The sequence below is a fragment of the Ammodytes marinus genome (genome assembly GCF_949987685.1).
Source record: "Ammodytes marinus genome assembly, chromosome: 20".
In the NCBI taxonomy this organism is placed as follows: domain Eukaryota; kingdom Metazoa; phylum Chordata; class Actinopteri; order Uranoscopiformes; family Ammodytidae; genus Ammodytes; species Ammodytes marinus.
In genome coordinates, this window is record NC_137224.1 from 24,099,391 (window position 1) to 24,124,692 (window position 25,302).

General features: G+C 44.6%; 1 protein-coding gene across 1 annotated transcript in view; it reads right to left on the reverse strand.

The window, feature by feature from the left end:
* The window catches only part of jmjd1cb (jumonji domain containing 1Cb), a gene marked incomplete at its 5' end in the record, with an annotated part of 158,126 nt that overhangs the window by 60,544 nt on the left and 72,280 nt on the right, over positions 1-25,302 (reverse strand). The gene's annotated exons all lie outside the window — the stretch shown is intronic.

Below are 25,302 nucleotides of genomic sequence, written 5' to 3' on the forward strand. Positions count from 1 at the left end.
ACTCCTCCACATCTAGGGGAGAACGGGGTAAGTAGGCACACTTTTTACTCTAGTGAGAATTGCTTATCACCTAAACATCTTTCAATAGTCATTCCTACATTAAATTGAAGCTTAAGGTGTTGGCTTGAAATATGTACCGCTCACTTTTTCTATCTTATTGATATAAAGAAGAAAATAATCATCAAAGACACCCTTACACATTGGCCCTCATTTATCAATCTTGCGTAGACCAGAAAAATGGGTGTACGTACATTTCCACGCAAATCTCGGCATTTATCAATATGGACGTGAGCGTAGGGTACGCTCAAATCCCACGCCAGCTCTCAGCTCGTGTACGCAAATTTGAAAACAGCTTGGACTCGCAGTGCAGGCTGTGCCGGGTAGCCGATGACTTTGTTGGACACTTATTAGAAGATAATACAAATGCAGTGTTTGCTCAGACCGAAATAAAGATATTAATCACTTAAAATTGTGCAGTTTATGGTGCGCAACTGAGTAGGAGAGATGATTCAATAGTGCGCACACCGGCCACTTAGGAGCGCAGCATGGGACTGCGAAAGGGCAGTTATCTTCGACTTGGAGCAGCTGGGGGGACACTGAGGCACGGGGGCTGCATTCATTCAAAATGCTAGCCTAAGTATTAAATATGTAGTAGACATACACTGCTCTTTATGATACAAAAAAATACACGGCACAACATTCAGCTTAACATTTTATTTATTTGACGCACTTTGTAGATGTTAGTTCCTCTTTTAATGTGTCATTAATGCTAAAGCGAGCGATTTATTTCCACCGTTAACCGGCACGTTGTTCCTATCTGCTGGTGGAGCAGGACGGTGGGCGCTCTCAGCTGATCGCTGCCGGGTCGGCTTGTGCAGCTGACGGCCGGGCTGACCACTATTGCCAAGCGCATGCTGTCATACAGTAAAACGCTAAATGTGTTATTTTTAGTTTTTAAAACCCTTTTGAATAGTGCTATCTAAAAGGGCCAATACATTCTAATCATTCAAATCTCTGCAGACGTGTATTTATTTTATGGGGACCATTATCGGACAGTTGGTGCGTCTTTTTCTCCTCCACCACTTATGTTATGCCCGCAGCCCCGCACCCCCAGTTGGTTGCATTTCAGAACAGCAACACGCTTTTTTTAGAGGCGATTTTGAGTCAACACCAACGCTGTTGACCGCAGCAGTTATTTCCTTCCTAACTGCTGCCTTCTGTCGTTCTTTGATGCTGCTTGTAGGCTAATGCTCCGAAATGAAACTCTTTTTTTCTACTTTCGCTGTTATTCTGTCAATTTCTACTTCAGGGAAGTGCCGTATTGCGCATATCCATGTCGTAAAACCTCTGGGCGAGGCCTCTAAACTGAGAAAATATAGGGGCGTGATACGCTCGTTTTCATCCGCCGCATTTATCAATAATGGCCTGGCGTACGCTGAGATTGGTGAGATACGCCTGTTTGATAAATACCACGCGACACCTGGCGTAGGGAGGTATTTGCGCCAGAATCTGCACCAGTTTCCACGCAAAATTGATAAATGAGGGCCATTGTGACAACCAACCCCACACACATTTTCACATTGCACTTTCTTTTCATTGGTAAAGACCCTGTGTCTTCTTTTTAATTATTAAAAAGTCACCTGGCAGCTACAGTCGTTGCTGTGCTCTCATGTACTTGGTTGGTTGTAATGTCAACCGTGAACGGTACCTCAATGTGCTAGTTGCTTTTAATAGAAACCTCAGCAAATTGAAATGAGATGAAAGTTAGGTTGAATTTCTTTTCCTTTATTTACACACTCTCCCTCTTTCACTGGTAGATCCTCTCTTTAGGCGTCATGGCGTCTGTTCAGAAGCTCATGAGTAGAATCTAGAGTCTGTTAGGCCCTCATTTTGTTCACTTATTTTAGATCATTTTTCCAGCTGAAAAGGTTGGGCACTGATGAGCAGCTTTCTGTAAATGGGTCACAGTACAACAGCCTGTGTCCGGTTATTGCTTCAATGGTAAATGATCAGAGTTGTCAGAACACAGCTGTGTATGCATGGATGCACACACAGACACTGAGAGGATTACTGAGACCCCGTTTCCACTTGGCATTAACATCTGACTTTTGTAATCGAATCACATGAATAAAGCTTTAACTACAGGTGAAAACACTCTCAAGACGCATTGAGATCGGATCACAAAAACCACATTCGGAGGTGGTTTACGTCCGTTGTGACCGTTGTGTCCGCATTCATTTGGTAGTGGAAACACCAATGTGGTTTTTGTCCACATTAGGGACCTCCTACTCAACTGCTGCCCCCTGCCTGAGCGGAAATACGTTGAAAATGCATCACTGGCGTTCATGCAGCTTTTATAGAAGCCTCATGAACGTTAGTTGCATCCGCCAGTATTGCAAATGACAAGCTTTCTGTCCTCTGTTTTCATTTCACTGTGTAAATCTGAAAACACGGAAATCGCTGCTATTGACTGGAGAGCTGCAAGGCAACGACTTCCTGCTCTTATCTGCTTAAGAATAAAAGTCAACTCGCGTTTGGCTAGTAACAGGCTTTTAATGTGAAGGCGCACAGGAAATATTCTGTTCGCATATATGCAGTATCTTAACTGCATACAGAAAGCCGTGTAGGCTACTGGTGGTGGTGACAAGAGTGTAGCAGACGTTAGAAAAGCCGCCCGGCAAACACACATCTTTCACCAACCAAAGAGGCGTAATAACTTACTCGCCTAAGAGTTTTTACTTTTATATACTATCTATGATATTTCCAACATTTGGCGATTGTTAATGTAGAGCCCTCTAAGCAGTGTTGTGCATCGCTCCTCCTTGTCTAAATGAGACAATAGCCTATCTCGTCAACCTAGACTGGTAATTATCTTTGCATGTAGGCCTAATGCATTTTAATAGCAAATGCGATTAAAACTGTGGCACTGTACAGCCCTGTATGTTTACTTGTTTGAACCCCACCGGTTAAAAACATCAATGCAAATGGAAATTATGTATGTGTTGATTTAAATACAGCGCGGGTAAATGGAATCAGATCACAAGTAGACAAAGAAGTCACATTTGAAAATACAAGTGGGAACACACGGACTGAGAGCTGGCCACTTGTAACCAGATTCAAAAAGTCAGATGTTAATCCCAGGTGGAAACAGGGTCTTACTTACTCCTCTTCGTCCCCTATGGGACATAATACTTCAATGAGCATGTCATGATCCTGCTTGGGCCTCTAGGCCTTGTGTTGTTTTTTCCCTTTTACCCTTGTCTGTGTGCTGGTCTAATTGCAGGGTTGGAGTCAGGTGTGCTGGAGTCAATCACCAGCATTCACAGCTGCCATCAATCATCATCAACTGCTCTTCATATACCCGGCCCTACCTTCCAGACACTACCAGATTGTAGATTCTGTTTCCACACAGTCAGTCCTCTCTCTAAGCTAACCTGTTTGCAGCTCTGCTTTTTGCATTTTTCCTGGCTAACTCCTGTTTTTTCTGCCACAGCTCTCCCGGCCTGACTCCAGCCACCAGCTCCAGCCCTCGCCCGCCAGCACTTCCTCCCGGACCCCTCTGCCTGCCTGCTCCAGCCTGCTCACACTCAGCTCCCTGGACTTGCCCCGTTGCTCTCTCCCTGGAGCCCCATGACAGCCAGCCTCCCCCCCCCCGGATCACGGTCCTAACCCCCTGCTGGTTACTTCCAAAATAAATCTTCTTTTAACTGATACTGTCTCCGCGCCTGTGTCCTCCTGATCCAGCCGTTACAGAGCACTCTCCATTGCATTCGGTCCCTGGCAGCATGTTGGGCCTCTCCCCATGACAGGCTCATCTGGTCCAGCTCTTGTGTCACAGTTCTGCGCCAGGTGTTTTCCTTTCGCCTGGTGGTGTCCATCTTAAGGCGACTTTTGTGATGCGGTCCTGCTCCATCCTCAACACATGTCCTAGCCATCTCAGGCGTCTGTGCGTAATCTCCTTGGTGATGCTCCGGCTTCCCGTTTTTTGTGAAGGTCATTGTTGGAGATCTTATTAGGCCAAAAGATCTGGCATATACGTCGGAGGCATCTATTATGGAACACTTCCATTCTCCTCATGTCTGTTTTGACAACTCTCCAGCTCTCTGCATCGTACAGAAGAACAGACTTTACATTGCTGTTGTATATGAGCATCTTTGTTTTAAGGTTGTATTGTTTTGATCTCCAGATGGAACGGAGTTGGGAGAAGGCACCCTGAGCCTTTCCCAGCCTTGCTTTGATGTCTTTTGATACCCCGCTGTCCTTACTGATGAGGCTGCCAAGATAGGTGAAATCTTCCACAAACTATAGTGGTTCCTCGTTAACAAGGACGGGTGCTGTGGGGATGGAATTGACACACATCACTTGTGTTTTGGAGGTGTTTATATTGAGCCCAAAGTTGTTCAGCCTATTCCTTATACACTGCTACATGGGGTCAGATAAAACAATAGAAACATTTGATTTTGAGCACCGTTCCAATGAAAAATGCTACTTAAAAAGTAAGTTATAGTCACCATGGTTACAAAATGACCATTCAAAAATGGCAACAATGATTTGTAAATGCTTATTGTTGATCAAATCCAATAAACAGATACAAAAGAAGCAAAAAAAGAGTCCAACAAACACTATTAATTGAGATGACATGTATTCCACAACTGTAGCAACTTTTTGTTTTACAATTTCCCAAGAACATAGCAAATTGAAACCAGTGTGCGTTCCCAATCACTACAGTTACTGTATGAATAACTGACAAGATGACATACGGCTTGAGGTACAGAAAGGATTCTACACAGACTGGTGTCCTTCAGTGTATGCTCTCTGCAGAGGCCCACAGATTTAAAATAGCAAAGCTCTACAAAGCTCATCCAGTGCTGCAGGTCAAATTATACAACTTTCTCTGAGTGCTGTTCCTTGGAGAGTTGCTGGTTGACTCTCATTTTGCTCGCGGCCACTATCAAACACTGTGACCACTACAATAGCTTGGCTGTTTGTTGTGCCAGATAGGCCGCCACCCACTGATGATGCTCTGACCAATCAGTGGTCTGCAGTGTTTTTACCTCACCATCTAGTACCTGGTCCCTGGAGCCTCCATGGAGTAGGGGCAAAGAAAGTAGCTTTCAAAAGAAAAAGCCAACAAATACTGTAAATGGGAGACAGTGAAGGCTGAGGGCTAAGCAATATCCCATATGATTATAAATCAGACATTTTGCAAACAGACCATATACTGGGACACATGAAGTCATGTAACTCAGTAACATTATCACAAAGATAGAGATTCCTTCAACTCATTCAAAACAATGACAAGTGCATTGTGGGATTGGGATTGGAGGAAGCTTGGCTTGCTCCTGTCACTACCGGGTAATGATAAAAATCTGTATTCACCGAACAATACATCCAAGGTAAATAATTAAACATTGCAAGAATTCAAAGTGAGTGTGGGGAAAACAAATAAATAAACTGGAATCCACATGCACTATTATACGTACATTTCATAAATCTACAAAAAATTTTGGTTTATTTGAGTGTTAAATTTTTTCTGGAATGGCTCCAATGACACTATCTGCTCTACAAAACACACTAAAAAGGTTTACAAGCTGCTAACAGCCCCTTCAGAGAGCCAGTCTACCAACCCAGCCCCACCAACACACACACACACACACACACACACACACACACACACACACACACACACACACACACACAGGGTACAACACATCCATTCTATTCTAGGATGTGTCCACAGCTCCCAGGCTGTTTGACACTTCAGTCCATTCCCTTCAGTCTCACAGATCAAAATGAACTTAAGTCTGGTTTGAGGTTAACAAGAGGTTTGAGTAAAAGTGGAACATTACCTCTCTCCTCCGTCTGCGAGCAACATCAAGGAGCAATGGCTCTGAAGAAAAACACTAGCTAACACCAAACTAGCTCTGATCCAGATAGCACAGGACAGGCAGGAAGGAAGAAAAGAAAGGATGAGGAGGCTAAAAAAGGTGCAGAGAACGAGTGTGCCTTCTCCTTGTGGTTAGAGAAGACAGATGGCCAAGAGGGAGAGAGCGCAGAGGACCAGCTACACAGCCGACATTTTAACTGCTGCTGACGCAAGAAGGGAGAGAGAGGAAAGAGAGGGAGGGAGGGCCTGCTGCTGACACACACACTTCCTCTCTCTCCTTCACTTCCTCCTAGCTCGCTCTATATCAACATGTGTCACTCCCACTTCTGCCCCCACTGTTCTGTTCACTACATCTTTATACAGTCATTTACTCACACACATTCCTAACACATAACCCTTTACCACTATATAAAGACAACAAGAGAGACATCCCTGTGCTTACATTGATTAACCCCAACAAATCTGCACTTCCTCTTTTGCCCTGTTTCCACTGAGCAGCACAGTTGAGTTCTGCTGGGCACGGTAACACTAGATCTGACTTGTGTTTCCACTGCAGACAGTAGCCTTACTTGGTAGGTGGGGTTTATGCTGGACTGCGATAACCACGATCAGAGTATGGACCATGGACCTAACTTGTCAGGATTGTACCAAAATGGCAGGCCAGAACCCAATAGCACGACAACAAACAGTTCAGGTATTGCAACAAAGTTTAATAAGGAATCAAACCAGGTGGTAGCGAGGCAACAAGTCCAAGAGGGGCAGGCAAAGGGATAATCCGAAATCCAAAAAGGCTGGGTCAAAACACGAATAGGCGGGCAGGTAAACAGGCAGGAATTCAGAATGGCTGGAGAGCAATGAAACACAAAGACAATCTGGCAGGGAACTGAGGGAATGAACCGGTATATATACTGTGGGGCTAATAGCTGATGGGGAGCAGGTGAGTGTGGTTAGACCAGGTGGAAGTAATCAGCAGGGAGTGCAGAGCAGGGGGGAGTGGCCGGGTCTGAAATGACAAGAGAGTTAATATGGGAACAGACAAGTGACAAAAAACTAAATTGTGGCTGAAGTAGTGACAGAACCCCCCCCCTCTAGGGACGGCTCCTGACGTCCCACCAGGCTGATCAGGATGGTCCCTATGGAATGTGGTGATGAGGTCGGGGTCCAGGATGTGGCGAGCCGGGACCCACGAGCGCTCCTCAGGGCCATAACCCTCCCAATCAACCAAGTATTGGAAACCCCTTCCCCGTCGTCGCGACCTGATGAGACGATGAACCGAGTAGGCAGGCCCTCCATCAATGAGCTGGGGGGGCGGCGGGGGTCTGGAGGAGGGCTGGAGCTGGGACTCTTTAACGGGTTTGATCTTGGATACATGGAAGGTGGGATGGATCTTCATGGAGCGAGGAAGACGGAGACGGACTGCAGCAGGATTGATGACTTTATTGATGGAGAACGGACCCACAAACCTGGGAGCCAACTTCCTAGACTCCACCCGGAGCGGAAGGTCCCGTGTAGACAACCAAACCTTCTGACCCGGAGTGTAACCGGGTGCAGGGGTCCGACGGCGATTGGCATATCTCTGGTATCGGTCGGACGAGCGCAGGAGAGCAGCACGGGCCCGCATCCAGGTGCGCCGACATCGCTGGACGAACGCCTGGACAGACGGGACACTGGCCTCTCGCTCCTGCTCAGGGAACAATGGAGGTTGATATCCTCGAGAGCACTGGAAGGGGGAAAGACCTGTTGCTGAACTTGGAAGTGTGTTGTGAGCATACTCCACCCATAGGAGCTGCTTGGACCAGGAGGACGGGTTCTGGGATGTGATGCAGCGCAAGGCAGTCTCCATCTCCTGGTTCATCCGCTCAGTCTGGCCGTTGGATTGAGGATGGAAACCCGAGGATAAGCTGACCGTGGCCCCCAACAGCTGACAAAACTCTGTCCAGAAACGAGAAGTGAACTGCGGCCCCCGGTCGGAGACAATGTCACAGGGAAGGCCGTGCAGACGGAAAACATGATGCAACATAATTTCAGCTGTTTCCTTGGCAGATGGTAACTTGGGCAACGGAACAAACTGAGCAGATTTAGAAAATCTGTCCACAATAGTAAGAATAGTGGTGTTACCCTCGGAGGGAGGCAGTCCGGTGACGAAGTCGATCGAGATGTGGGACCACGGACGATGAGGAACAGGCAGTGGCTGAAGAAGGCCCGCAGGGGCATGGCGAGCGATCTTGTGCTGGGAGCAAACACAGCAAGCAGCGATGAACTCCTTGGCGTCCTCTTCCATGGTAGCCCACCAGAACCGTTGCTTCAGCAGGGCTAGAGTGCGCCTAACCCCTGGATGACAGGCAAGGCGAGAAGAATGTCCCCACTGGAGGACCTGAGAGCGGAGATTCACAGGCACATACAGACGATTATCAGGGCAAGCACTGGGGCCCGGGTGGTCGGCCTGGGCCCGTTTTACCTTGTCCACAATGTCCCAGGTAACTGCGCCGATGACCATCTTAGTGGGGAGGATGCTCTCAGGATGTGTGGGAACATGTTCGGATTGGAACTGACGGGACAGGGCATCTGGTTTGACGTTCCTAGAACCTGGGCGATAAGACAGGGTAAAATCAAAACGATTAAAGAACAACGCCCACCTGGCCTGACGGGAGTTCAACCGTTTGGCTGACCGGATGTACTCCAGGTTTTTGTGGTCCGTCCACACCACAAACGGATTCTTCGCCCCCTCCAACCAGTGCCTCCACTCCTCGAGAGCCATCTTAACCGCCAATAGCTCCCGGTTACCAACGTCATAATTTCTCTCCGCTGGGGACAATTTGCGGGAGAAAAAGGCACATGGATGTAACTTTTGGTCTTTACCTGACCGCTGAGACAGGACTGCCCCCACCCCGGAGTCTGACGCATCCACCTCAACGACAAACTGGCGTTCTGGATCTGGTAGGATGAGGATGGGAGCAGAAGAGAACCGTGACCTTAACTCACTGAACACCCTTCCTGCAGCAGGGGACCATTGGAAGGCTACCTTTTGGGAGGTGAGGGCTGTCAGGGGAGCTGCTACAGAACTATAGTTGCGGATAAACCTACGATAGAAATTGGCAAACCCCAGAAATTGTTGAAGCTTCTTACGAGTGGTGGGGACCGGCCAATCCACCACCGCTTTAATCTTGGTGGGATCCATGTGAATACTTCCGACTGAAATTATGTATCCCAGGAACGACACCTCAGTGGCATGGAACTCGGACTTCTCGACCTTCACGAACAGCTGGTTCTCTAGGAGTCTCTGGAGAACCCTGCGGACATGCTGCACATGGTCCTGTTCGGACTTGGAGAAGATGAGGATGTCATCAAGATAAACAAACACAAATACATTGAGAAAATCCCGGAGCACATCATTCACTAAGGCTTGGAATACTGCAGGAGCATTTGTGAGTCCGAAAGGCATTACCAGGTACTCGTAGTGGCCCCTAGGGGTATTGAACGCCGTCTTCCACTCATCCCCCTCCCGAATGCGAACTAGGTGATAGGCATTCCTGAGATCAAGCTTGGTAAACACAGAGGCCCCTTGCAAAAGTTCAAATGCAGAAGAGACGAGTGGGAGGGGGTACCTGTTCTTAATGGTGACATCATTCAGACCGCGGTAATCGATGCAGGGCCGGAGGGATTTGTCCTTCTTACCCACGAAGAAAAACCCTGCTCCAGCAGGTGATGAAGAGGGACGGATGAGGCCTGCTGCCAGTGAGTTGTTTATGTATTCGTCCATGGTCCTGGTTTCCGGGGCTGACAGAGAGTAGAGCCTCCCCCTGGGTGGGGATGAGCCAGGGAGGAGGTCAATGGCACAATCATACGGGCGGTGTGGGGGAAGAGAGGTGGCCCGTACCTTGTTAAACACCTCCTTTAAGTCGTAGTACTCCGACGGGACACCTGAGAGATCTGGGAATTCATTAGAAGAAGAGGTGCTGCAGGCAGGTAACAAGGCAGATTTCAGACAGACCGCAAGACATTGATCACTCCATTGTAGAATGGAACCGGTTCTCCAGTCAATGTGTGGATTATGTTTAATTAACCAAGGATACCCCAAGACAACTGGCTGCTGAGGTGCATTAATCAGGTGAAAGGTTAGTGATTCAGTGTGGTTACCTGATATGCCCAGATGAATAGGAACTGTGCGATGGGTTACAGTGCAGAGGAGGCGCCCATCGAGAGCAGTAGCCTCAATAGGCTCGGCCAAGGGTTCCTGGTTAACACCCAGCTGCATGGCAAGGCCCCGATCCAGAAGGTTGGTGTCAGCTCCCGAGTCAATGAGGACAGCGACAGTATGGGACAGACCATTAAAGTTGAGCTGGGCATGAAGTAGTGCTCGAGAGGGACCTTCAAAGTTCTTGATGCGGCTCACCAGCGCCCTCTGGATTCCTGGTGAGCCCTGTCTTTTACTGGACAGGATGACACGTAATGGCCTCCCTCTCCACAGTACATGCAACAGTTCTCCCTTTGGCGCCGTTGTCGTTCAGCAGCTGACAGCCTGGTCCTGCCCAGCTGCATGGGTTCAACTGGGTCACTAGAGGCAGCAGCGGTAGGAAAACACGTTGAAGTGGAAGGTGAAACTGGAAGACGTGGAAGGCTACGGGAAGTGCTGGTCAGTACCTTCTCTCGTCTCCTCTCCTGGATACGTCCATCGATGCGGATAGCGGTGGCGATGAGAACGTCCAAATCCCCTGGAGGATCCCGGGCCGCCAGCTCGTCCTTGATGGCATCAGAAAGTCCGTTGTAAAAGGCGTCAGCCAGGGAGGAAGAGTTCCAGTCACTCTCTGCAGCGATAGTCCGGAACTCGATGGAATAATCAGTCACTCTCCGGCTCCCCTGAGCCAGGTTAAACAGACCCCGAGCAGCCTCTCGACCAGGGGTAGCATGATCAAACACCTTCCGAAGACCCTCAGAGAAGGCAGCCACAGAAGAACAGAGAGCCGACTGCTTCTCCCACTCGGCGGCACCCCAGTTCCGGGCCCGCCCAGTAAGCTGGGTGATCATGAAAGCCACTCTCGACCTCTCCGTGGGATATGTGAGAGGTTGTAGTTCAAAAGTCAATGAGCACAGAGTCAGAAAGGAGCGACAGGTATCTGGAGCTCCAGAAAAGCGCTCTAGAGCACTTAAGCGGGGCTCTGGACGGGAGACAGCAGGGACAGGAGGGCTGGTGGGTGGTTGAACCGCTGGGGTCTGACTGTCCAGCGTGAGCTGCTGGAGCTGGCCGCTCAGAACCTCAAAATGCTGATTGTGGCGTTCCGAAGCTTCCTGGAAAGCCACTTCCATAGCGGTGAACTGTCTCGAATGCTGGTGTAGGGCGGCACCTTGTGCTGCCACTTCTTCCTTAAGAGCCTTTGTGTCGGCTGGGTTCATCTTATGGCCAGATTGTACTGTCAGGATTGTACCAAAATGGCAGGCCAGAACCCAATAGCACGACAACAAACAGTTCAGGTATTGCAACAAAGTTTAAAAAGGAATCAAACCAGGTGGTAGCGAGGCAACAAGTCCAAGAGGGGCAGGCAAAGGGATAATCCGAAATCCAAAAAGGCTGGGTCAAAACACGAATAGGCGGGCAGGTAAACAGGCAGGAATTCAGAATGGCTGGAGAGCAATGAAACACAAAGACAATCTGGCAGGGAACTGAGGGAATGAACCGGTATATATACTGTGGGGCTAATAGCTGATGGGGAGCAGGTGAGTGTGGTTAGACCAGGTGGAAGTAATCAGCAGGGAGTGCAGAGCAGGGGGGAGTGGCCGGGTCTGAAATGACAAGAGAGTTAATATGGGAACAGACAAGTGACAAAAAACTAAATTGTGGCTGAAGTAGTGACATAACTATGGTGAAATCATAGAAGTAGGACTCAGTGTAGCCCGCCCATTCATTCAATGAAGAAGTCAAATGCTACCTAATAAACATAGAGCAGCTCACCGACATTGTCACCGACTAACCCTAACCCTCTAAACACAAGACCCTTCATTCTTGCCGAACAGATTTGGTCTATCACATGGAAATTATGCTCTCCACCAATCAACGGACTGCGGTGTGTAGCTGTTGTTGGGAGGGGCTGGTACCCCAACACAAGGGTGACAAAAATTGTTACAGCACGGTTAATTTATTTTGGTACCATTTCCAATTTTTGACAATGGAAACACAAATGAATGCGTACTGAACCACGCTGCTCAGTGGAAACGGGGCTTTTAGCTGAATGTTGCTATTTTGATTGCGTCTCAGTGCTCTCATACACCTGGTCTCCAGCAGCAGCCTGCTGTTCTCAATGAAAAGCTTGCAATAAAGCCATTCTTTAGCACACGCACATAAAACTCAAGTAGTACGATTATTATTCATTACAAAACATGAGTACAAATGAATGCTATTGTTACTCTGTGTCTGCTGAATGTGTTACTGTTTACTAACTTTTTAGCTAAAACAACTTTAAAAGTGGCCAAAATCATGGAACGCAGGTCTTAAAGTTAAACTTAAGTTTTGTTTGTGTTATAGACCATGGGCCTCTACGGATTCTCTTTTTTGCATAGGAAATTTCCTTTCCTATCGAGATGACCCGTAAGTACTCGGCGGATAGGTGATTTGAATTCTCAAAACTCTTAGGAAAGGCATAGGAAAGGAGCCTCGATTCATCTTTTAACCCTCCTTTAGCATAGGTTACTCCGGACCAACCTATGCGAAAGGAAAGGAGATAGTGGTATCCCATAATCCTTTACGGCGGCAATATTTAAAGCAACAAGCCACCAACGGAGTTTACCGACTCTACACGAATACGAACGAGAGGTAAAACAGAAGAGAGGAGAAGAGAAGAGAGGAAGATTTAACTCGGCTAAAACAAAATACCCCCCCCCCATTAAGATAATAAAGAACTCATAAAAGACCAACATCATAATAGTTATTTTCGTAGCACATAATTTACACCATAAGAAAATAAAATGCCAACTTCACATTTAATGAAGACTACTGGGGGCAGTTCATTTCAACATCAACATAAGTGTAGCAGGGCTGTACGCTTATTTTTTAAAGTGGTAGCACTGGTGCTAGCAAGCAAAAAAAATCAGTAGCACAAAAATAAATTTGGTAGCACACAAAGTATGATCGAAAACTTGCATAACCTTAACCCTTGCATTTCGCTCTAATTACCTTTGAGCATGTCATCTTGGTCTCATTTGAGATTCTCAATTAATATTATTTCCTAGTGTGTGCAGTAATAATTGTAGAAAAATTAATAGGGGTGCACTGATTGCAATTTAGACAAAATAATCTAACCTGCCAATTGCAATTTGGCAGGCTGTCGCACTAGTTAGGGTTGCCACCTTGGATTTAGGAAAAAAAGGGACACTTGAATGTTTGGGGCGGAGGGCTCGGCCATTATTAGGCTACCAGTTCAGACTGACCAGTGTAATGACCTATAATAACCATACACACCTACAGTGCTTTTTACAGTATAGGCTAAATAGGGAGACTGAGGTGGGTGGGGACCCTGGACCTTGTAGGGGGGCCCCGGAAGAAAAAAATGCAACCTTTTAAAGTAAAATTCATCAATCTGGTGCACTTTGAGAATAATATTGCATGCAACCATGCCCAGGGGCCCAAGGGCTCGGGGGGGGGGGGCCTAAGCCAGAAATACTGATAGTAACTTTAAATGTTGCATTGTCAAAGAGCTCAGTCACTCATGTCAATAACAGGGTCCAACAAGGAATAGCCTAAATATAAGGAAATAAATCATCATGGCCCCAACTAGGTGACAAATAGAAAAGCAAGTGCAAAACAAAAGCATTATTAGCTCTGTCTAAGGGGCTTCATGAGGGACAGCTAAGCCCCCCACACACAAACAGGAATAAGCTTGCTATGTGTACATTCTATACTGTTCATGAAAAGTAGCTTTCCACCCTGTATATGTTGCAATGGGCCCCTCCATCATATAACATGAGTCTGCAGACCAATCTACTGTACTGTTTTCACAGTTGCAGAGTAAAGAGTGCCTGTTTAAGAAAAATAATGTTCCTTCTGCAGCTCAAGATTTGATTAAAATGTTCCTCTGCTCTGATGCATTTAACTTTAAAACGGTACAAAGAGTCTGGGCCCATTATCTCATAATCCGTCTATGAACCAACTGGTTTCCACAATCTTTTTTATTTTCGCGGGCAGCATGCACAAGCATTATTTATTAAAAAAAAAAAAAAAAAAAAAAAAAAAAAAAGTGTGGGGCCCCACACAGGGTCTTGAAACGGGCCCCGAGATCGTTAAGACCGCCCCTGACCCGCCCGCCTCTCCGATGCAATAGCGGGCGCAACAAACTCCTCGGCCCGTGTGAGACGGCCTTAACTACTGAACGAAGAAAGGAAATCAAATGAGGTTTTGGCATTTTCCCCAAAAAACGGGTCACAGCTGGTGAAAAAAAGAGAACAATTCTGGGAAAAACGGGACGGGTGGCAACACTAGCACGAGTGCGATTGGAGTTGTATTCATCATCGCACGTGATCAATTTCAGTAGCAAATGCGATCAAAACTGTCGCACTGTACAGCCCTGAGTGTAGCCTCTTTTTTTTCACATGTGAATTGGGATTCAAGTGGCCTTAAATATTCCCTTTGGCCAAGTCCGATCTAAGTGATTCTCACTTAGCGACAACCTGATTAAAATCAATATGAAAAGAACGCATGGATCCAACGAGCGCTTGTCCATTTTCCAAAAAGTGTAGTTTCACGCTAGAGACTCACGTCAGCAATACTCGCCGTCGCGCAATGACGTCGGTTAGGAAAAGTGGAGTCGAATTCATTTGAAACAGTGCTGTCTTTTCCTATGTTCAATAGGAAGCACCTTTTCATCTCTCCTTAAGGCATAGGAAAGGAGGCTTAAAGGTTAGGAGATTTGACTATTCGTAGAGGCCCCATTTATTTTCAGCATTTCCTTCATGCCAGGCTGCTCCCCTAATGAGATTTTTTTTAGGGCTGTCAAACGATTAAAATTTTTAATCAGATTAATCACAGGATTCCGTGGATTAATCACGATTAATCACGATTAATTCTACCATTCGAAATATGCCCAAAAAATTACCATTTTTTCTGTATATTGTTATATGAATTGAAAGATAAAGGACAGAAGGTGAATATATACATTTAAATGTAGTTTTTATTCATTGAAAATCCAAATGATGGTGTGATTACTGCAAATAAATTATAATCAACTAAAACAACCAACTTAAATTTGGCTGTCTCTATTCAGCAATATAGCATAGGCTATAATGGCATGTATTGAGTGAATCCATGGTTTTGCATTCCTGAATACAATCTGATTGCAGTTTGTTCGTGTGTCTGTGTGTAGAAAAGGCCCCAAAGTTCATAAGTTAGTGTTTGATATTTTTTACAGTGTGTTAAGATTAGTGGTGGGCCGTTATCGGCGTTAACGTGCTGCGTTAACGCAAAACTCTTATCGGCGATAAAAAAAATATCGCCGTTAATCTCTTATTCCACCTCCTGTTCGGCTCAGGGGAGATGGTTCCCTCCAGGGCCGATGGCTGTTCGCCGTCAGGGTGAACCCCCTTCCGTGTGTTCTCTGGTCGGGTAATAATAGCCGGGGGCCGTTGTTGACACTTGAGGAGCCTTTATTGCAGGAGCGAAGCTTCTCTCACACACCCGCCGCTCTCTCTCTCCATCACTTGCCCACGACACACACCACCTGGCTGCAGGATCGCTAATGTAACACTCAGCGCCAAACCCCCTTCACAAATCTGTCTATTCAATGTTTACTTATGAATGTATCCATGTACGTAACTCTGACATGTACATAACTTAATTTATTGTTAATAATATGGTCTGTTTATAAATTCGGCATATGATTAAAGCATCTAAACGCCCGTAATCATGTTAAACGTTTACTGTTTTTAAGTTATTAATGCCACTCGCTCCCGCAGATACACAGCAGAGGGAGGTCTTATATTCAGCCATTGCTAAAGGGAGTGCTGTATTATGGAACGGCCGCTGTGGTACGAAATTCCAGTCTCAACAATGTTTCCTATACGAAATTATAACTCTAGCGTCTACAGCCCGTTGTTTTCATGTAGTGTAACTTGTGTAATGTGTTACATTATTCAGCTGTTGCCGTGATGTCGGCTAACGCTGATGCTAATGATAACTAGCTCTCCGTCGCACAATAGACTGTAGGTTGGTGTTGCAGCCAGCTGTTAGGTGAAGCGCTGTCCCACAGGTAAAAGCCATGGACCTATAAAGCCTGTCCAATATTCACTCTAGTCCAGCTTCTTGAAAAGTTTATAAGGACTTTATTATTTATGTAAAAATTATATTTAATGTTTCACTTGAAGCACAAAAGTAATGGCTTTATTTTCTGTTATAGCCTATAGCCTACCCAACAAATTAGTTTTTTCGTTTTTTTTAAGCACAAAAAACAGTGCAATGTTGTGATTTTTAGCCTTATATCTGATTAAATTGTTAGAATATTATTTGTTCGCAATAATTAGACACTCGTTCTGATGACGAAATGAAAGCCACCTGGCTTGAGGAACACGTTCTCAAAGACTTACTTTGAGTCATTATTTAGGGAGCACACACATATTATGAATAAATTCAAATGAGCCATTTTAATCTAGATTAATCTAGATTAATTCCAAAATTAATCTAGATTAATCTAGATTAAAAAAATTAATCTATGCCCACCTCTAGTTAAGATGTGTTTTATTCAGTGTGGATAACTGTCAGTTAGCTGCCGTGACGTCAGTCGGCCGGAGAGTCTGTTTAGTAAGTTTCCTTTCTCTTCTCCCTCGGTCGGATGTGTGAGCGTTGCCGCAGTAATCGATCATTCCACATGTGAAACGTGTTTATTTGAGTTTATGGGAATCACCCGTGAGTGAGTAAGTAGCCTACATGCAGTCCCGATCGCTGTTATAAATTAGGCTATAGTTTATGCATGTTATTAACGGCCACGATTCGCGGGTCGCAACAGCTGTTGTAACGTCTCCTCACGAGTCATGAGCGGAGTTTAAGCCTGTGTTTCTTTTCCTGCGATCTATGCTGCTGTGTCTGTGAAAGAAGGAAAATAAAGAGCGGATAAACCATACTCCTCCTCTCCTCGTCTCATGCTTATAGTCTGACGTGTTTGGCCATAAGTGGTGTTCTGGCCGACACCTCTGAAGTGAAACCTGTGATACAAGCAGATCAGCGCGGTACCGATACATCCACCAGTTTCCTCCGCTACAGTGTGTGTGTGTGTGTGTGTGTGTGTGTGTGTTTGTGTGTAGCCGACGTTGTTGTCACGTACACACACCTCTGAAAACGGCAGACGTTTGTTTCCTCCCGTGAACGGAGCAGAATGTTTCTCCTGTTGCTTCCGAGAGCAACTGCCAGCCGCGACACAGACGTGGCCGTTAGCAGCAGTTATAGGTCCGTGGTTAGTAGTTTAAAACATAGACTAGCGTGCTGCTATGTTTGGCTGTGCGCAGCTACTGATCCTGGGTCAGCCACAGCGTAAGAGTGACTGTAGTGTAGAGCGGGTGGGATGCACGGGGCGGGTCATTCTGCACATGCGTTAAATGCGTTAAAAAAAATTAACGCATTAATTCCAGAAATTAATCACCCTGCGTTAATGCGTTAATTTTGACAGCCCTAATTTTTTTAGATGAATATCGCTGCAGAATCAGACACAGAACCAGTTTTCAGATGGTGGATCAAATCATTTGTTAGGAAATAGTCTTAATAAATCTAGTAGTGTTTCCCCCAGCTCTTTATGGCTAAGGCGGCCGCCTTAACAAATCCAGCTCCCCACCTTGACTACTGACTGACCGACCCAAAAAAAAAAGTTTTACATTTTCTATTTTTAGTGATGCACAATTAATGTACTAGCAAGCGCGATGTGTGCTTGTGCATGGTCATAACTGCGCGAAGGGCCACGATTTGCGGTAAATAAATGTGCACGTGTGTCTCAGCGTTTCTCTATCAGCTGCTGTGCATGCGGGAGAGTAAACGAGCGGGAGAGTAAACGAGCAGGAGCAAACCGTTGAACTGGTGGCGAAAATAATGGCAGCGCTGTTCTATGGGGATATTAAGGATTCAGGTACAGGGACATTGAACAGAAAGAAGTGCTGTGCAAAGCTAGAACCGTTTAAGACTCCACATCACCGTGACAACACAACCTATCTATCAGCTCATACAGCGCAGAGAAAAGTCTGATGAATGCATGAGAGTGATGGACCAGGCAAGTACCACACTGTTACTGTCTTTGACCTTTGGAGAAATGTATTTACAGTAGTCATTTTAAGGGGAAAACACATTGTATCTATTATTTCAACTATTGAGTTATTTGTAAAACAACATGCTCGTGTAAGGCTACAAGATTGATTTTCTGAATTTTCAATGCGGCTTTATTTTTTATGTTTTAAATTGGGAAATACATGTTCCAAAACGACCAATAACCTCTATATAAAAATAAAACAAGCAAGGCTATCGCATCACAGTACTGTATTTTTGTATTTAAATAAAGAGTTGTTTATTTATTTAGTGCGTATTGGCATCTTGAGCAAAATACCCCCTGGGCAGTGACCACCTTGACTGAGACATGTCCTGGGGGAAACACTGTCTAGGGAATGTTTTTTTATGATAAGAGCTATCTCGTGTTTTCCCTTCAATCTGTGGCACATTAAGAGACAGTGTGTGTGTGTGTGTGTGTGTGTGTGTGTGTGTGTGTGTGTGTGTGTGTGTGTGTGTGTGTGTGTGTGTGTGTGTGTGTGTGTGTGTGTGTGTGTGTGTGTGTGTGAAACAAGCTGCCTAATGAACTGGCACCACCTTGTGTGGTCAGAGTATTTTTAGCTTCAGTCAAACCTTCAGCACACTACAGTTAATACTGACCTAGTAGGGCTCATGAGTTAGGGAAAGAACTGAGTGCACTCCTAATTTGTCCTATTCTATTTAATGTTTACAGTTAGATTTCATCAAACACAGATGTATCTCAGTTAATCTTCAAGTTTTTTTCAGACCAAATATTAAATTGAACTTGATGATGCACTCACAGTAACTTGGTTGCATCAATCATACAAAGACCCAAGCTGCTGGGGCGCCCTTAGCTCAGTTGGTAGGGCGTCCCCCCCCGGGCCGGGCCCAGCAGCAGACCCGGGTTGGATTCCCGCCCGCGGTCGTTCTCTGCATGTCACTCCCCTCTCTGCCCCATTTCACCTCTGTCTCTCTGCACTGTCAAATAGAGCATAAAAATGCCAACAAAAAAAATATCAAAGACACAAGCTGCTATCAAACTCCACTCAACTTCTGTTTAATATGAGAGATATCACTGGACACTGTCAGGGCTGATTTATCTCAGTGTGTGAATGATAAATATATCCATCCTGTAAGACACTTTCAGTTTTTGAAAAGACCTACAGTATAGAAGTATTATCTATCTATCATAATAAGAAGTATTTGTATTGTTAGTCCATCTAAGCTTAGTCCAAGCTACTGTCAATCACACAAATCCAGTCTTTCACACATAAACTTTTAAATCCTGCATCACGTACACACAGAAACATGGCGGACACTTTTACACATTTCAGCAACAGCTTCCATGTTGAAAAGTGTCAAGTGGTAGTGGTAGGTATCTAAGACAAGTATGACACACTGTCCATCTCAGTCTTCATCTTTACAATCATACTTACACTAGCATCAAACATAAACTACTCCTGTGTTCTGCTGCTATGAGTGAAGGAGACCAATGTTTGTACTGCAGCCGTTGCTGCCATAAAGGTAAGCTAGGATGACACATGCATGCACCGATCCACAGGAGGCAGGAGATTACGCTGGACTAGCTCCATCTGCTCTGGGTGGGGGCAGAGGGAGAAAGGGGGTTGGCATTTTTACTGACCCAGTTTCCACCAAAACTACATCTCACACACAGTACACTGGTATACTATCTGGCTGGTAAGGAAGTGCATGAGCTAGGCACAAGCTGTTACTGTTCCAGAGGTCTGTGGAGGTAGATGTTTAAAGGGCTTTGGTATAGATACATCACAATGGTAGACCATTTAGAAGGATAGCAAAGGAGAGAGCTGCAAGTGATTTCACTCACACCTACCTTTGAGTGTCTCTGTTTCCATTGTATGTGCCTGTGTGAGTGTCTGAGTGAGCATGCGTGTGTAGATGTGTGCGCGAGTGCGCCAGTGTGTGTGTGTGTGTGTGTGTGTGAGAACATATGTGTGCTGTATTTCATTTTACAAAGTGGGCCAGTGTTGCTAGGAAACACCAGGAAAGAGAAGTCAAACACAAATATTACACTCTCGTTGGTTCATTCTCAGTCTATTTTCTTTCTCTCTAGCTTTCCTCCATCAATCTATTTCCCTTTTCTTTGTTCCCCTTCTGTCGGCCAATGCTCTGTGTGTGGGCCAAACTGGATGTTATTTAATGCCCAAATAGTTCTAATCAAGATAATCACAATCATAATGCTTCTTAGCATTGTTCCTAATGTCTTTCTTTGGAAAAACACTGACAAGTCAGACCAGTCCTGAGACAACTATTTGAAATAAGGAGTTACATGTGCAACCTCAGTGTTTGCAGTATGCTAACGCTTGTATGGTGATGTAAGCACTATGTTGACATGTTATCATTTCAATGTGGGAAAATACAAAACATTTATTTAACAATTGAAGTTTTAAACTAAGAAAATACAGTGAAAATGTTAAAATGCTGTCGACCATGTGCTGTCAAATACATCCGCTTACATGGACGGTCAATGCAGCATGAACAGAACCACATCGCATTCACTGTCCAAGAATCTACTTTGGAGCATACCAGGCCTTTAAATATTCACAACTTAGAGTGTAGGGATGTCACAACCGCAGAAATGTAATAGTTGATATACCAATACCAGACATTCCACAGTTCTAGGTACCCAATTCCATATATGGTTAAAAAAACAAAAAAAAAATGACCCCCATGTACTTCAACATGCACTCCTTTATTAAAAACATTTTAACATTGTAAAACACAGTGGCATGTAGCCTTCAAGTAATAAATACAAATAAACAATTATTAACATTACAACTGCCATATGATCCAATTTCCTTTCTATGTGGGTGTGGGATCACCACAGCCCTCAACAAAAACATACTTTTAATAAGTTTTTATTAAGTGTATAAATTCCATCTAGGCTTTGAAAATCAAACTAGCAGCAATTATGTAATTGTCTCGGTCAGAGTTATATATACTGTGGTGAATCAACGTACATTACATCTATCACAACTCAATGAAAATGTTGCTGACATGAATCACGTTAAGGTGTCTAAGCAGTCATTCTACAATGAGTTCCTGTGGGATAATGAGTAGACACTAGTAAAACAGAGACACACAAGCTAATGAAGCACAAATCCTCCATACTGGAGGCTCCTCAGAGATACTGCTAGCAAGTCCTCGGTGCAGTCAGCAGCTACACATACAATCTCAGTAAGTCACTTCTCAAAGATACAGCAAACAAACAGGCAGGCAGGCACAGACACAGACACACACACACACACACACACACACACACACCATCTAGACTTCAGTACTCCAGATAAGAAAGATAAATGACAGCTTCCCTCTATGGCCCTCACTGTGTTGCTCTTTCTCTGACATTGGGCCAGAAGAGAGATCATGATGGTGTGTAGCAGCACACAGGCATTCTGCCAGAACGCAGCATGAGTGTGTGTGCTAGTGTGTGTGTGTCTGTCCGTTTGTCAGTTACAGGAGTGTCCCATTAGTTTTAATTCTTGCTCTGCTTAACAATTGCCATCCCTAGACGTCATTGTTATCACAGGGAACAGCATTGCTATTCACATGGTGACGCTGGAGTTGAGTCATTAAAGCTCCCATATTATACACTTTTCGGTTCTATTATACACCATATTATATGGTCTTAGTGGTCCCTAATACGTTTTTCTTTAATTGTTTGCTGAAAAAAACTTTCAGATAATTTATTGTACTATGCTGATGTTCAGCTAATCTCACAATGGCCTATTTTTTAAAAAGAGCTGCAGCTCCCCTCGTAAATATACAATCTTTGAGCTCCCCCCGCCCAGGGTTCGACATAACGTATAGCCCGATGGCCCGGGGCCAGTAAAATCATATGCAGGGCAAGTTGATTGGCCAGTCACTGTCCCGCCCGGGCCAGTGACTGGCCAATCACAGTTCAGTATCTTTTTGTAGACTACCTTTTTTGTAGACTATCATGGTTAATTGAAATGCGCGTTGAGAGTCGTAATGAAAGCAGTGTTTATTTAAGACTCAATATAATAAACCTAATATTAAATATATTTTTTAATGGACAACCGATGCGTGGGCGTTTTGACAGGTGGAGCAAGAAGCGGGTGCACTCTCGCTCCGTTGGCAGAGCTGCCTACCGTCCGCCTGCGAGTCGACAAATCAATCGACTTGCTTTGCCCCCTTTCTTTCTTCCCACAGCAGAGGTTGAGGTGCAGAAAGTGATAACTGCGCTTTTCCTTTATCTGCCACCGTAATGTTACAGTATTTGCATCCAAGCCCCAATGGTAATACAAATGAGAGGCGTTATTTAAACGCTGTGAATGCGTCTCCGGTGATTGTGTCGGTTGTAGACAGAAACGAACGGAGGGACTCCGCTCACTGTACAGTTCCTATAGTCGCGCAGTTTGGCACTGTGTTTTCAGGCTCGAGACATTCAATCAAATCGCGGAAGTCTTTCCCATTGAAATCGCTAACGGGGAGAATATCCCTGGTTATTATTTTAGCCACAAACCACAGTTCATCTGCGCGGCGGCTCACTCGCTGGCGAGATCACACGGTGAAACGCTGCTGTGATCGGACGAACGCATTGTGTGTTTCTAAGGTGATTTAACGTCATAGTCTCAGACGAGCGTTTAACTTATGCTGCATATTTTGCACTGCATTGTTTTTTATCAATAGTTTGAAAAAATGGTCCCACACCGGACTCTTATGTGAAGCTGACACTTCATGGAGAAGTGACACTCCTGCAGCGCGCTCACGACCAGACGTGAACTCACATACACGGTGAAATATCCCATTAAAAAAACGGCATAACCCCCTGATTTTCGTATTTCTATTCTATTTTTAAAGTCAACTTGAGCGCAAGTGGAAAACCGGTCATTCGGTCGACACATTCACATCCCTAATGCATATAGAGAAAGTAAAAACAGCCTACCACACCACAAAGAATGATCAGACCTTCATCTCTTATTTTTTTTTTATGTTTGAACATGACTTCTGCAGGTGAACTATTCATTAAACTGCCCAAATTCAAGAATAAAAATAATCAAAAATCATAAAATCAAACTACTGGACTTTAAAATACTGGCCGACTCTTTCAACATACTTTCAGTTGTAGGCTTCTAATTCAATATGTTTGCCTGGTTTTATATTATGTGTATGAGCAATATCAACATTTCATATAATTAACTAAAATAAAAATAACCAAATCTAAAGGGAATATCTATACTGTTACAGTATAGATATTCCCTTTAGATCTGGTTATCTTTCTTTATTTTTCTAATACAGGTATTATAATTATTGACACTAAATTATGAAGAAAAAAAAAGTGTGTGCAGGGCCAGTGAAAATATACAAGGGGCCAGTAAAACTCAGATCCACTGGCCCGGCGGGCCAGTAGGAAAAAAAAGTTATGTTGAACCCTGCCCGCCCCCTGTCCGGAAGCGAAGCCAGATACGCCTCGCCCCCTCTGTCTGTCAGGGCCGTGGACCAATAAGAAATAGGGGTGTGGGCTGCACAGTGGAAGCTTCTGGCTTTCCAGTTTGTGAGGTCAGAAACGAGGATAATTCTGACTGGAGTATATTGGGGGGGAGGGGTGGGGGTTCAGAAAGGGGGAGAGTGAGAAAAGGAGAGATTGTTATTTTTTTAAATAGTTTGGCAGTCTCTAGGCACACCGTGTACCCATGGATATGTTAGAACACATTTAAAAAGTGCATTTAGCACAATATGTGACCTTTAAAGGATTCCACTCTGGAACCTGGTTTAAAAAGTTTACGTTTTCAAGACCGTTAACGCTGTTATCGTGAACATGATAGGCCGCTAACGTAAAAATACCTTTGTGTTTGTGCCGTTATCGTTACTGTATGAAACCCCCTGTGTACAGGCCAGCGGGGGAGTGGGGAGGGAATCGTGCTTGGGTACGGTACAGGGCAACTTTGCATAGTGTGAGTGTGCACTAAATGGCTAGAGATTCAGCAGCATGCGTGTGTTGTGAACAAGCATCCAATCAGCTTCATAAGCAAAGTGCTAATAACTTATTTCTACCTGAACCACAGACAAATATGTACAGTAACTGATGGGGGGAGGAGTTACAAATAATAGTATCAAATCACAATATAACAATACCACTACACTTTAAAGAATTGTAATACACTACAAATTGTCCAATTGACAACAATAGCATATCGTGAAAGAGTCTTTATGTTTTTTTTTATGGTTTCTCTCTTGTTACTACACACATCAGGTCAGTAATATTGGGGAATTCAAGAAGGAAAGACTGTTTGGTGATGTGCAGGTAACTTGATATTCTGCACTTAACACTAAACTAAATGCAGCCCTCTTCACATCAGTTTTATTATTTCATTATCAGAATTAGTTAGGGGTGTAACGGTACACAAAAGTCACGGTTCGGTACGTAGCTTGGTTTTGAAGTCACGTCACGGTACGGTACGGTTCATAGTTAAGGGAGAATGAACAGTTTTAGCTGTCAGTAACTAGCTGACAGTATGTAACATACAAATAAAATGCATAGGCCTAACAAATCTAAAAAGAATACTGCTGCAATTCTCCAATAAATAAAATACTTATTAAATACTAGTGAATGTGCAGCATAAACTAAAATTGCAGTGAAAAATAAAGCCAGTGTTAATGCTCAGCAGGCTCTGTAAGCTGGTATGTAAAAAAAGGGTGTCATCTTTAAGGTATTTTTGACTTTAAAAAAATTAAATATTACTGCAGCTCTCTGAAGCTCTGAAGTGCTTTTATAAATGTAACAATTATCAAATAAAAGTGCAACTGCAGCATTAATTAGATGACAGCTTATGTATTTTCAGTATAAAAAAGAAAATACTGTCTGTGTTTGCACAGCTCGATTTCTCTTCACAGTAACGGTGATAGTAACACCTGGATGGTGCCTTTTCAAATGCGTACATGCATGTTCGTCGTGTTGGCTCCCTTTTATATGTCCATGGTTGGCTCCTACATAGGCGATCGCGGTGAAACAATAACCTGTGTGCCGACATTGTTCCACACCTTTATCACTGTTTTCATAATTCTACTGGAATCCGAAGTTATCCCTCAAGCGGGATTTGAATAACAGGGGGACGCCTGCGAGCTCCGGTTTCCTGTTGTCTTTCGCCATGCAGTTCGCTCTCTGTTCGAT